We start from the raw sequence: 12,698 nt of genomic DNA on the forward strand, positions 1-12,698 counted from the left end.
TGACCGTTATCTGATCCGGTGTGAAAACAAAAGTGTATGATTTATTTGAAAAACATACCTGTAATATCTCCAAGATATTTTTTAAGCCAAAGGGCAATTTAGACATTTTGGTGGTCAAATATTTTTTTTATGGGAAAATTATGGAATTTTCCACACACTTCCCTCACAAATATCTCTCCTCACTTTCTCTCCCTCGGTCCTCACTTCCCTCACCCAATCTTCATCATAATTTTTCTAAAAACTCAATAAATGCTACTTGTAATCAAACCAACACCACCCTTGATGTGTTTGGCACCCTAGATAAACTTTGAACCTCACTTTCTCCCCTTTCTCTCCTCTGCCGAGCCATCATCTTCATTAGAAGTTTGGGAGGTTTCATTTTAGCCCAATAAGTGGCTTTATATGTGTATGTCATGAAACTGTTTTGGTTGGTTTGGCGTTTTGAAGCAAGAGGTGGAAGACATAAGCATGATTGAAGTTAGGGTTTGGTTATTGGTTTGAAGCTCAAATTGATGCATAAACTGCTAGAAGAATTCAGAACCAGCTGAGGTGAGTTTCTTCCTTTAGGTTTGAATTTGATTGTACGGAGTTGAAATTGTTGTTTAAGGCGATGAATTTAGTGTTATGCTTTAAATGGAAATTGTTAACTATGAATTTGGGAAATTAATGATCACTATGTTGAGGTGTTCTTAATATTGTTGTTATTGGGCTGAAGTGGAAATCAAAGTTAATGGTAGTGGGATTATGTTAAAAATTGAGAGAAAGGGAAATTTAACCATTTAATTTCGTATAGACCTGCTGTCAGAAAAATTGTCGTAAATGCATGTACAAGCATCGTTTTTGAGTGGGAATTGAACCATTGGAAAATAGACAAATTTTAACACGAAATTGGCTTTGGAAGAACTTAATTTCGATACTCTATGTCTGAGAAAACTGAGTTAGAAGTTTGAGTTGCTGAATTAAAATCTGCACCATTGCTGTAGTAATGTTTCTGTCGTATCTCTGTATTCATACATCATTTTGGAATGAGACTCTTACCATTAGAAAGAAGACAGAAATTAACTTGAAATAGGCTTTTGAATGACTTAATTCAATTATGTTATGATGGAGAAAACTACGTTGCAAGTTTCAGTTGTTGAATCAAAAATCTGCACTAATGTGGTTAGAACATCCAAGCTGCAAATTTTCGGTACGATGCTCGGATTGAACTGTTAATGAATATAGACTCAAAAGAAACTAAAGTGTAAGTTCCTTTAGTTAGAAAACCCACCTTTGGGTATTAAATTATACCATTAGATTGCTTATGTGTGATTTTGAATTACTAGAATACGTTGGCATAATTATAGCACAACTATTATGCATGAATGATACATTTGAAACAGAGTAAATATGAGACAATAGAATGATTATTTCTTGATTAGGCATCCTTATTAGTGTATTCTAAAATATCTTTTATGTTAATAAATATGTTGATGTTAGTATAAATGTTGAAGGGAAATTAACAACGCAATTGATATATGCTCACAGTGAATTATAAAAAAATCGCAGAGAAATGGAAATGAAGAAAAATTGAAATTGAAATGAGTAACATATAGATAAAGAAAGAAAAAGAAAAGAAAATATGAAAAATCCGTTTGCTACAACGAGAGATAATGTAGCCTATGAGGTACGACTCATAGTAACGATTGAAATATATAATTAATGATATGAAATTTTAAGTCAAGAATTATTCGAATAATATTTGAAAGAGAACAAAAAAATAAAATTATGGAACTAAGGAAAAATTCTAAGGACCCTCCAACATGAATACTAACATAGCATACACATATTAACATGAAAATTATGTTTAGAATGAGTTAGCTACGAAGAAATATTTCAGGGGCACTTTACCAATAGTTGGAAATGAGGAATAGCGTACTAAATTTATGTTAATTCCTCGATAAGATAGAATTTATGAAACACCCCTACTAGAAAATTACCTAGGATATCTAGCATGAGTGTTAAATTCGGCATCGGGTACATTAAAATTACAACAAATAAAAACTCTCTGAAAAATTCATAGAATTTATCACCTGTTAACTCAGAAATAGTACAACTGACGTGTACTTTATAGGGTCCAGCTACTTCTGCTTCTTTGTCAAGAACCATCCTGCCGTATAATAACTCGTATATCTGAAATAAATAAAAGGGATTGGGGTGAGACAAGATGTCTCAGTGAGTTCCATCTATCCTAGGCCGTAGGCAATCTCGGGGAACCTAGGATCGCCATCTGTTTCTAAACTCAACCCATTTTGGATTTATACTATTTTATTTGGCATAATTGAGCGATTAGGGAATAACTAAAATCGCTGTCTCAAATACTACTTTGATTATATAACACGCATAATCATAATCATAACCTTAATCAAAAATATAATCACCATAATCATAACCATAATCATAACCACAATAATCATAATAATCATAAACATGTCTCCAATATATCGTATTTTGGTATAGCTTATACTTTGACATACTTATCTGGGTATGTCTCTAGTTCTTTTCTCATAATAACTAGTTTCGGCTAAACTAAGCTGGAGTTCCATAACTAAAATTCCTCATTTCCAACGATTGGTAAGAAGGCCCATGAACTATTACTTCGTAGCCAATTTATTCTAAACATAATTTTCGCGTGAATATGTGTTTGCTATGTTAGTATTCATGTTGGAGGGTCCTTAGAATTTTTCCTTGGTTCCAGATTTTTTTTTTTTTTTTTTTTCAAATATTATTTGAATAGTTCTTGACTTAAAATTTTATATCATTAATTATACATTTCATTCGTTACTATGAGCCGTACCTCATAGGCTACATTATCTCTCGTTGTAGCAAACGGAATACTATGACCCGTACGTCATAGGCTACATTATCTCTCGTTGTAGCAAACGGTATACTATGACCCGTACGTCATAGGCTACATTATCTCTCGTTGTAGCAAACGGTATACTATGACCCGTACGTCATAGGCTACATTATCTCTCGTTGTAGCAAACGGTATACTATGACCCGTACGTCATAGGCTACATTATATCTCGTTGTAGCAAACGGTATTTCCATATATTCTCTTTTTTTTTCTTTTTCTATGAGCATGTTACTCATTTCAATTTTTCTCCTCATTTCCATTTCTCTGCGATTTTCAATAATTCACTGTGAGCATGTTACTCACAGGCTGCATTTCAAATTTTCTTTCAAATCATTTCTATAAGTATATATATGCATCAATTGCGTTGTTAATTTCCCTCCAACATTTATACTAACATCAACATACTTATTAACATATATGATATTTTAAAATAAACAAGTAAGGGAGTCTAATCAAGAAATAATCATTCTAACTATCTTATATTTATTCTACTTCAATGTACCATTCATATGACATAATAGAAATGTTTGCACAAAAGGCAAGTAATTCATAAAATAGTTTAATTATTCATATTATCTTAATGATCTAGCATAATCATAATCAATCTCCAAAGGTGAGATCTAAGCTAAAGGAACTCACCTTGACATTAGTCCCGATATTGCAAGCAGCTTATCCACAATTTGCAGCTTTTGCTAACTCCAAAACTCCATAATCCATTTTCCAAAATAGCTTATGTCTTGGCTTATATGTTTTGCTCTTTCCAAAACAACTCAACTCATTTGTGACGTACTCTTACTTCATCAACCAATATACAAAAAAATTACCATTTCAGTCCCTGCCCCAGAAGTTTGCCGTTTGGCCATTTAAGCACTTCCAAAACAGCTTAATTACTATTTAAGCACTTTTATCCACACTAACACAGCTTATAATTTTACTGTTACTTATATACCAGTTTAATATACCTCTCCTAAACTGGTCATCACAGCACAATACTTGAAACAACTCAAATTTCAATTTAAGCTCTTATCCAAACAGCTTATCTACCAACTTGTGATTTCTATCAAATTAATTTCAACCCAACCTTTAACACAGCAGTTCCAACATAAATAAGCAGCCCTATGAATCACTTATACAGTAGCTTAAACCACAACTTAGTTATTTAAGGCATTTTGCTCAAAACTGCTTATCTAACAGCTTATGCCCTCTAAAATAATTCAATTTCTGCTCAAATTTTCCAGAATTAAAGAAAACATGTATACACAGCTCCTAACCCATCCCTACAGAAATTCTAACACGTTCATTCCAAAAAACCAATTATGAAAGCTTTTGAAACAACTTATGCAACTTAACCACAATTTAAGCTATTAATCACTTGTACATACATTTCAGTTTCAATTCCATTTCTATATCAATATCCCAAACATGCCCATGATTAATTTTATACACATAAATGATCATAATATCCCAAAGTGATTTTATTTTGAGAAACTTACCATAAATAATCTCTTTTGGAAACTTTAATCCCTTTTAATGCTTCAGCTTACAACTTCTACTTCTTGGCAGCTCATGATTTGTTTTCCAAGCTTCAAATCAAAAGCCCAAACCCTAGCTTCAATTTATCTTGCTTCTACTCACCAAACAAACCATGACTAAAGCTTCAACACACCATACCTTAACCCACAAGCTTGATTTTTCTAAAAAAAATGAAATAGGAAATGGTGGGAGGGAAAAGAAAGGACACGTGAGGGAGAAGGAAGAGAAAAGAGGGAATTGCTGATTTTTTTGTGTGAGAAGAGTGTAGAAATATGTGGATCTTTCCACTTAAATGATCTTAAATGGAAAAATTACAATTCTGCCCTTGCTTAAAAAATATCTTATGGTGGGATATTACATTCTACCTCCCTTAAGAAAATTTCGTCCACGAAATTTTAGGGATTTACTTGCTGATAAACATAAATAATTCCTTTTGCTAATCGTGCAACCTTAAATTCGCACTCTGAATTATTTCTTCATACCTTACATCATACTCCTTATACTACATCTTCTGTTAAGGTTTCATTCATTTCTACATTTCTTACTTTTCTTGTATCCACATACGAAGTAACGTTCGATACTCCGTCTTACCCATAACAATTTCTATCCCTTTCTAAAAAAAATTCCATCTTCATAAATCACCAACCACCTTATGGCGTTGAATACTTCCTTAACAAAATTCATTGTAAACTTGACATCGTGACTTTTCTTCTTCACCTACTTCATTCCTCCCAGGTTCTATTTAGCTCTCAGACATTTGTTCTAACTGTCATATACTAGTCTGAGTTGATCAGGCTCAGCCAGACACGACATTTGGAATAAATATCTGAAACCCAATAGTCACACTACATCTTATTGAATTCTAATGACCCAAGGCACGATCTGAATCGACCTGCTCTGATACCAAATTGAAACACCCCTACTAGAAAATTACCTAGGATATCTAGCATGAGTGTTAAATTCGGCATCGGGTACATTAAAATTACAACAAATAAAAACTCTCTGAAAAATTCATAGAATTTATCACCTGTTAACTCAGAAATAGTACAACTGACGTGTACTTTATAGGGTCCAGCTACTTCTGCTTCTTTGTCAAGAACCATCCTGCCGTATAATAACTCGTATATCTGAAATAAATAAAAGGGATTGGGGTGAGACAAGATGTCTCAGTGAGTTCCATCTATCCTAGGCCGTAGGCAATCTCGGGGAACCTAGGATCGCCATCTGTTTCTAAACTCAACCCATTTTGGATTTATACTATTTTATTTGGCATAATTGAGCGATTAGGGAATAACTAAAATCGCTGTCTCAAATACTACTTTGATTATATAACACGCATAATCATAATCATAACCTTAATCAAAAATATAATCACCATAATCATAACCATAATCATAACCACAATAATCATAATAATCATAAACATGTCTCCAATATATTGTATTTTGGTATAGCTTATACTTTGACATACTTATCTGGGTATGTCTCTAGTTCTTTTCTCATAATAACTAGTTTCGGCTAAACTAAGCTGGAGTTCCATAACTAAAATTCCTCATTTCCAACGATTGGTAAGAAGGCCCATGAACTATTACTTCGTAGCCAATTTATTCTAAACATAATTTTCGCGTGAATATGTGTTTGCTATGTTAGTATTCATGTTGGAGGGTCCTTAGAATTTTTCCTTGGTTCCAGATTTTTTTTTTTTTTTTTTTTTTCAAATATTATTTGAATAGTTCTTGACTTAAAATTTTATATCATTAATTATACATTTCATTCGTTACTATGAGCCGTACCTCATAGGCTACATTATCTCTCGTTGTAGCAAACGGAATACTATGACCCGTACGTCATAGGCTACATTATCTCTCGTTGTAGCAAACGGTATACTATGACCCGTACGTCATAGGCTACATTATCTCTCGTTGTAGCAAACGGTATACTATGACCCGTACGTCATAGGCTACATTATATCTCGTTGTAGCAAACGGTATTTCCATATATTCTCTTTTTTTTTCTTTTTCTATGAGCATGTTACTCATTTCAATTTTTCTCCTCATTTCCATTTCTCTGCGATTTTCAATAATTCACTGTGAGCATGTTACTCACAGGCTGCATTTCAAATTTTCTTTCAAATCATTTCTATAAGTATATATATGCATCAATTGCGTTGTTAATTTCCCTCCAACATTTATACTAACATCAACATACTTATTAACATATATGATATTTTAAAATAAACAAGTAAGGGAGTCTAATCAAGAAATAATCATTCTAACTATCTTATATTTATTCTACTTCAATGTACCATTCATATGACATAATAGAAATGTTTGCACAAAAGGCAAGTAATTCATAAAATAGTTTAATTATTCATATTATCTTAATGATCTAGCATAATCATAATCAATCTCCAAAGGTGAGATCTAAGCTAAAGGAACTCACCTTGACATTAGTCCCGATATTGCAAGCAGCTTATCCACAATTTGCAGCTTTTGCTAACTCCAAAACTCCATAATCCATTTTCCAAAATAGCTTATGTCTTGGCTTATATGTTTTGCTCTTTCCAAAACAACTCAACTCATTTGTGACGTACTCTTACTTCATCAACCAATATACAAAAAAATTACCATTTCAGTCCCTGCCCCAGAAGTTTGCCGTTTGGCCATTTAAGCACTTCCAAAACAGCTTAACTACTATTTAAGCACTTTTATCCACACTAACACAGCTTATAATTTTACTGTTACTTATATACCAGTTTAATATACCTCTCCTAAACTGGTCATCACAGCACAATACTTGAAACAACTCAAATTTCAATTTAAGCTCTTATCCAAACAGCTTATCTACCAACTTGTGATTTCTATCAAATTAATTTCAACCCAACCTTTAACACAGCAGTTCCAACATAAATAAGCAGCCCTATGAATCACTTATACAGTAGCTTAAACCACAACTTAGTTATTTAAGGCATTTTGCTCAAAACTGCTTATCTAACAGCTTATGCCCTCTAAAATAATTCAATTTCTGCTCAAATTTTCCAGAATTAAAGAAAACATGTATACACAGCTCCTAACCCATCCCTACAGAAATTCTAACACGTTCATTCCAAAAAACCAATTATGAAAGCTTTTGAAACAACTTATGCAACTTAACCACAATTTAAGCTATTAATCACTTGTACATACATTTCAGTTTCAATTCCATTTCTATATCAATATCCCAAACATGCCCATGATTAATTTTATACACATAAATGATCATAATATCCCAAAGTGATTTTATTTTGAGAAACTTACCATAAATAATCTCTTTTGGAAACTTTAATCCCTTTTAATGCTTCAGCTTACAACTTCTACTTCTTGGCAGCTCATGATTTGTTTTCCAAGCTTCAAATCAAAAGCCCAAACCCTAGCTTCAATTTATCTTGCTTCTACTCACCAAACAAACCATGACTAAAGCTTCAACACACCATACCTTAACCCACAAGCTTGATTTTTCTAAAAAAAATGAAATAGGAAATGGTGGGAGGGAAAAGAAAGGACACGTGAGGGAGAAGGAAGAGAAAAGAGGGAATTGCTGATTTTTTTGTGTGAGAAGAGTGTAGAAATATGTGGATCTTTCCACTTAAATGATCTTAAATGGAAAAATTACAATTCTGCCCTTGCTTAAAAAATATCTTATGGTGGGATATTACAATTTATATGCATAAGACCATGTAAAATTCTTATTAAGGTTTAAGTCTAAAGATTTGATGTGATCAAATAGCGTGGATATGATTTGTGACTAAAGATGTTTAAATAGTGAGAAGGATTAGAGATTAAGGGATGATAATCAAAATTAGGACTTAGACTTTGAAATGTTATACTATGAGTCGATTGATTTATTTTATTGCCTTGAATGATTGTCTTAGTGTTGCTGATGATGTTCTAGATCAAGTAAGAACTTTTGGAATTATTATGGTGTTGATGCCTTTAGTTAATTTTTTCCTTTGAAGTTTTTTTTATGATTTCAAATCGAATTTTGAATCAATATCATTGAGGTTGAAATAGGATCGGAGAATATAGTTAGTATTGATGTGAATTGTAATTGTAATTAAGTATCTTAACTTTTGGATTCTATAAGTTGAGTTGTAACTAAGGTTGATTGTAACCTTAAGGTGATTATTAAGTGAATGATGGCCGACTCTTTTATTTATGTATAACCTAGTGTCAATTGATGTATCTGCAACTATTTGGATGTATAGGATGTTTTAATTTGAGTTGTATAAGTAGTATGAAAAATAAAATGTTATTTGGAGGTTCTGGTTGATAGAACAGGTTTTTAAAACAGGATTTACATCTTGGAAATGTTGAAATTACAGGAGAAACTCTGTCGAAATTTCCGTGAATATTTTTTAAATGAAATTCAAATTGGAATTTTTATTTATTTATTATAGTTGTCAAGTTTGATTAATAGGCTTGCCGGGCTAGAATGATCTAGTTCGTGCGCCGGTCACGATGATTGTTTTTGGGTCGTGACAAAGTTGGTATCAGAGCAGGTCGATTCAGATCGTGCCTTGGGTCAATGGAATTCAATAAGATGTAGTGTGACTATTGGGTTCCAAATATTTATTCCAAATGTCATGTCTGGCTGAGTCTGATCAACTCAGACTAGTATATGACAGTTAGAACAAATGTATGAAAGATGAATGAAACCTTAACAGAAGACGCAATATAAGGAGTATGATGTAAGGTGTGAAGAAATAAATCAGAGTGGCGCAGCGGAAGCATGGTGGCTGGTACCTATGCAGTTTAAAATTAGTCAGTTAGAAAGAATCAGTTCGTAATGGACGTATGTTGGAATCTAAAGTTGAAATTATGGAGAAATTGTTTATGCTTATTAGCAAATAAATTTCTAAAATTTCGAGGACGAAATTTTTTTTTTTTAAGGGGGGTAGAATGTAATATCTCCAAGATATTTTTTAAGCCAAAGGGCAATTTAGACATTTTGGTGGTCAAATATTTTTTTTATGGGAAAATTATGGAATTTTCCACACACTTCCCTCACAAATATCTCTCCTCACTTTCTCTCCCTCGGTCCTCACTTCCCTCACCCAATCTTCATCATAATTTTTCTAAAAACTCAATAAATGCTACTTGTAATCAAACCAACACCACCCTTGATGTGTTTGGCACCCTAGATAAACTTTGAACCTCACTTTCTCCCCTTTCTCTCCTCTGCCGAGCCATCATCTTCATTAGAAGTTTGGGAGGTTTCATTTTAGCCCAATAAGTGGCTTTATATGTGTATGTCATGAAACTGTTTTGGTTGGTTTGGCGTTTTGAAGCAAGAGGTGGAAGACATAAGCATGATTGAAGTTAGGGTTTGGTTATTGGTTTGAAGCTCAAATTGATGCATAAACTGCTAGAAGAATTCAGAACCAGCTGAGGTGAGTTTCTTCCTTTAGGTTTGAATTTGATTGTACGGAGTTGAAATTGTTGTTTAAGGCGATGAATTTAGTGTTATGCTTTAAATGGAAATTGTTAACTATGAATTTGGGAAATTAATGATCACTATGTTGAGGTGTTCTTAATATTGTTGTTATTGGGCTGAAGTGGAAATCAAAGTTAATGGTAGTGGGATTATGTTAAAAATTGAGAGAAAGGGAAATTTAACCATTTAATTTCGTATAGACCTGCTGTCAGAAAAATTGTCGTAAATGCATGTACAAGCATCGTTTTTGAGGGAATTGAACCATTGGAAAATAGACAAATTTTAACACGAAATTGGCTTTGGAAGAACTTAATTTCGATACTCTATGTCTGAGAAAACTGAGTTAGAAGTTTGAGTTGCTGAATTAAAATCTGCACCATTGCTGTAGTAATGTTTCTGTCGTATCTCTGTATTCATACATCATTTTGGAATGAGACTCTTACCATTAGAAAGAAGACAGAAATTAACTTGAAATAGGCTTTTGAATGACTTAATTCAATTATGTTATGATGGAGAAAACTACGTTGCAAGTTTCAGTTGTTGAATCAAAAATCTGCACTAATGTGGTTAGAACATCCAAGCTGCAAATTTTCGGTACGATGCTCGGATTGAACTGTTAATGAATATAGACTCAAAAGAAACTAAAGTGTAAGTTCCTTTAGTTAGAAAACCCACCTTTGGGTATTAAATTATACCATTAGATTGCTTATGTGTGATTTTGAATTACTAGAATACGTTGGCATAATTATAGCACAACTATTATGCATGAATGATACATTTGAAACAGAGTAAATATGAGACAATAGAATGATTATTTCTTGATTAGGCATCCTTATTAGTGTATTCTAAAATATCTTTTATGTTAATAAATATGTTGATGTTAGTATAAATGTTGAAGGGAAATTAACAACGCAATTGATATATGCTCACAGTGAATTATAAAAAAATCGCAGAGAAATGGAAATGAAGAAAAATTGAAATTGAAATGAGTAACATATAGATAAAGAAAGAAAAAGAAAAGAAAATATGAAAAATCCGTTTGCTACAACGAGAGATAATGTAGCCTATGAGGTACGACTCATAGTAACGATTGAAATATATAATTAATGATATGAAATTTTAAGTTAAGAATTATTCGAATAATATTTGAAAGAGAACAAAAAAATAAAATTATGGAACTAAGGAAAAATTCTAAGGACCCTCCAACATGAATACTAACATAGCATACACATATTAACATGAAAATTATGTTTAGAATGAGTTAGCTACGAAGAAATATTTCAGGGGCACTTTACCAATAGTTGGAAATGAGGAATAGCGTACTAAATTTATGTTAATTCCTCGATAAGATAGAATTTATATGCATAAGACCATGTAAAATTCTTATTAAGGTTTAAGTCTAAAGATTTGATGTGATCAAATAGCGTGGATATGATTTGTGACTAAAGATGTTTAAATAGTGAGAAGGATTAGAGATTAAGGGATGATAATCAAAATTAGGACTTAGACTTTGAAATGTTATACTATGAGTCGATTGATTTATTTTATTGCCTTGAATGATTGTCTTAGTGTTGCTGATGATGTTCTAGATCAAGTAAGAACTTTTGGAATTATTATGGTGTTGATGCCTTTAGTTAATTTTTTCCTTTGAAGTTTTTTTTATGATTTCAAATCGAATTTTGAATCAATATCATTGAGGTTGAAATAGGATCGGAGAATATAGTTAGTATTGATGTGAATTGTAATTGTAATTAAGTATCTTAACTTTTGGATTCTATAAGTTGAGTTGTAACTAAGGTTGATTGTAACCTTAAGGTGATTATTAAGTGAATGATGGCCGACTCTTTTATTTATGTATAACCTAGTGTCAATTGATGTATCTGCAACTATTTGGATGTATAGGATGTTTTAATTTGAGTTGTATAAGTAGTATGAAAAATAAAATGTTATTTGGAGGTTCTGGTTGATAGAACAGGTTTTTAAAACAGGATTTACATCTTGGAAATGTTGAAATTACAGGAGAAACTCTGTCGAAATTTCCGTGAATATTTTTTAAATGAAATTCAAATTGGAATTTTTATTTATTTATTATAGTTGTCAAGTTTGATTAATAGGCTTGCCGGGCTAGAATGATCTAGTTCGTGCGCCGGTCACGATGATTGTTTTTGGGTCGTGACAATACCATTTTTCCTCCGTTTCAAAATGAGTGTCGTTTTAGCCAAAAAAATTGTTTCAAAATAAATGTCATTTTCAGTTTCCAATGCACCGTTAATTACTTTTCCCAATAGTACCCCTTAATTATTACCATGCACACTACTTCCAAAGTACCACATTCTACTTTAATTTATAATGATGGGAAATGCACCAATAGTTAACAAGGTTATTTTAGTAAAAGTGTCGTGTCTATGGACAACATTATTGCATTTCTTAATATGTGTGTAACAACCTAAAACAATGTAACATCACAGACTGCTTTAAGCATTGTCGACTGACCCTACAAACCAACACGAGTCTTTTCAGCGTGTTTTGTCCTCACTCGCACGCTTACCGGGAAATTTTCCGTTAGGTCACCCATCCAAAGACTACTCCAAGTCAAGCATGCTTAACTGTGGAGTTCTTATGGAATGGACTACCAAAAAGAAGATGCATCTTGTTGATATAGGTAGTACCAAACAATTCTTATAAGTCTTCCGTCAACCATGTAGTCTCATACCTACACGGCCTCAGGATCCCTCTCATTCCGATGTAATTCGGTTCCTCTAGAAACTGTCGGGAGCCGCTCATTGTCGTGCCT

The 12,698-nt window shown here is 32.6% G+C and overlaps 2 long non-coding RNA genes across 4 annotated transcripts; one reads left to right on the top strand and one right to left on the bottom strand.

Moving 5' to 3' along the window:
* Positions 1-64: 64 nt before the first annotated feature.
* Positions 65-10,688, top strand: LOC146918180 (uncharacterized). The gene is made up of 2 exons (XR_015016047.1): positions 65-549; positions 8,888-10,688. It is a non-coding gene; the product is annotated as an uncharacterized LOC146918180 (long non-coding RNA).
* LOC146918181 (uncharacterized) lies at positions 1,793-8,282 on the bottom strand. Of its 3 annotated transcripts, none has more exons than XR_015016045.1 (5): positions 7,729-8,282; positions 6,875-7,030; positions 4,393-5,559; positions 3,539-3,694; positions 1,793-2,172 (listed from the first exon to the last, which is right to left on the bottom strand). It is a non-coding gene; the product is annotated as an uncharacterized LOC146918181 (long non-coding RNA). The 3 variants fall into 3 exon arrangements; XR_015016046.1 differs by having other exon boundaries at positions 3,539-3,734; XR_015016044.1 differs by having other exon boundaries at positions 3,539-5,559.
* Positions 10,689-12,698: the final 2,010 nt, after the last annotated feature.

This window comes from Medicago sativa, chromosome 6 (assembly GCF_051527215.1).
Source record: "Medicago sativa cultivar Bolivia chromosome 6, Bolivia_mono, whole genome shotgun sequence".
Taxonomy (NCBI): domain Eukaryota; kingdom Viridiplantae; phylum Streptophyta; class Magnoliopsida; order Fabales; family Fabaceae; genus Medicago; species Medicago sativa.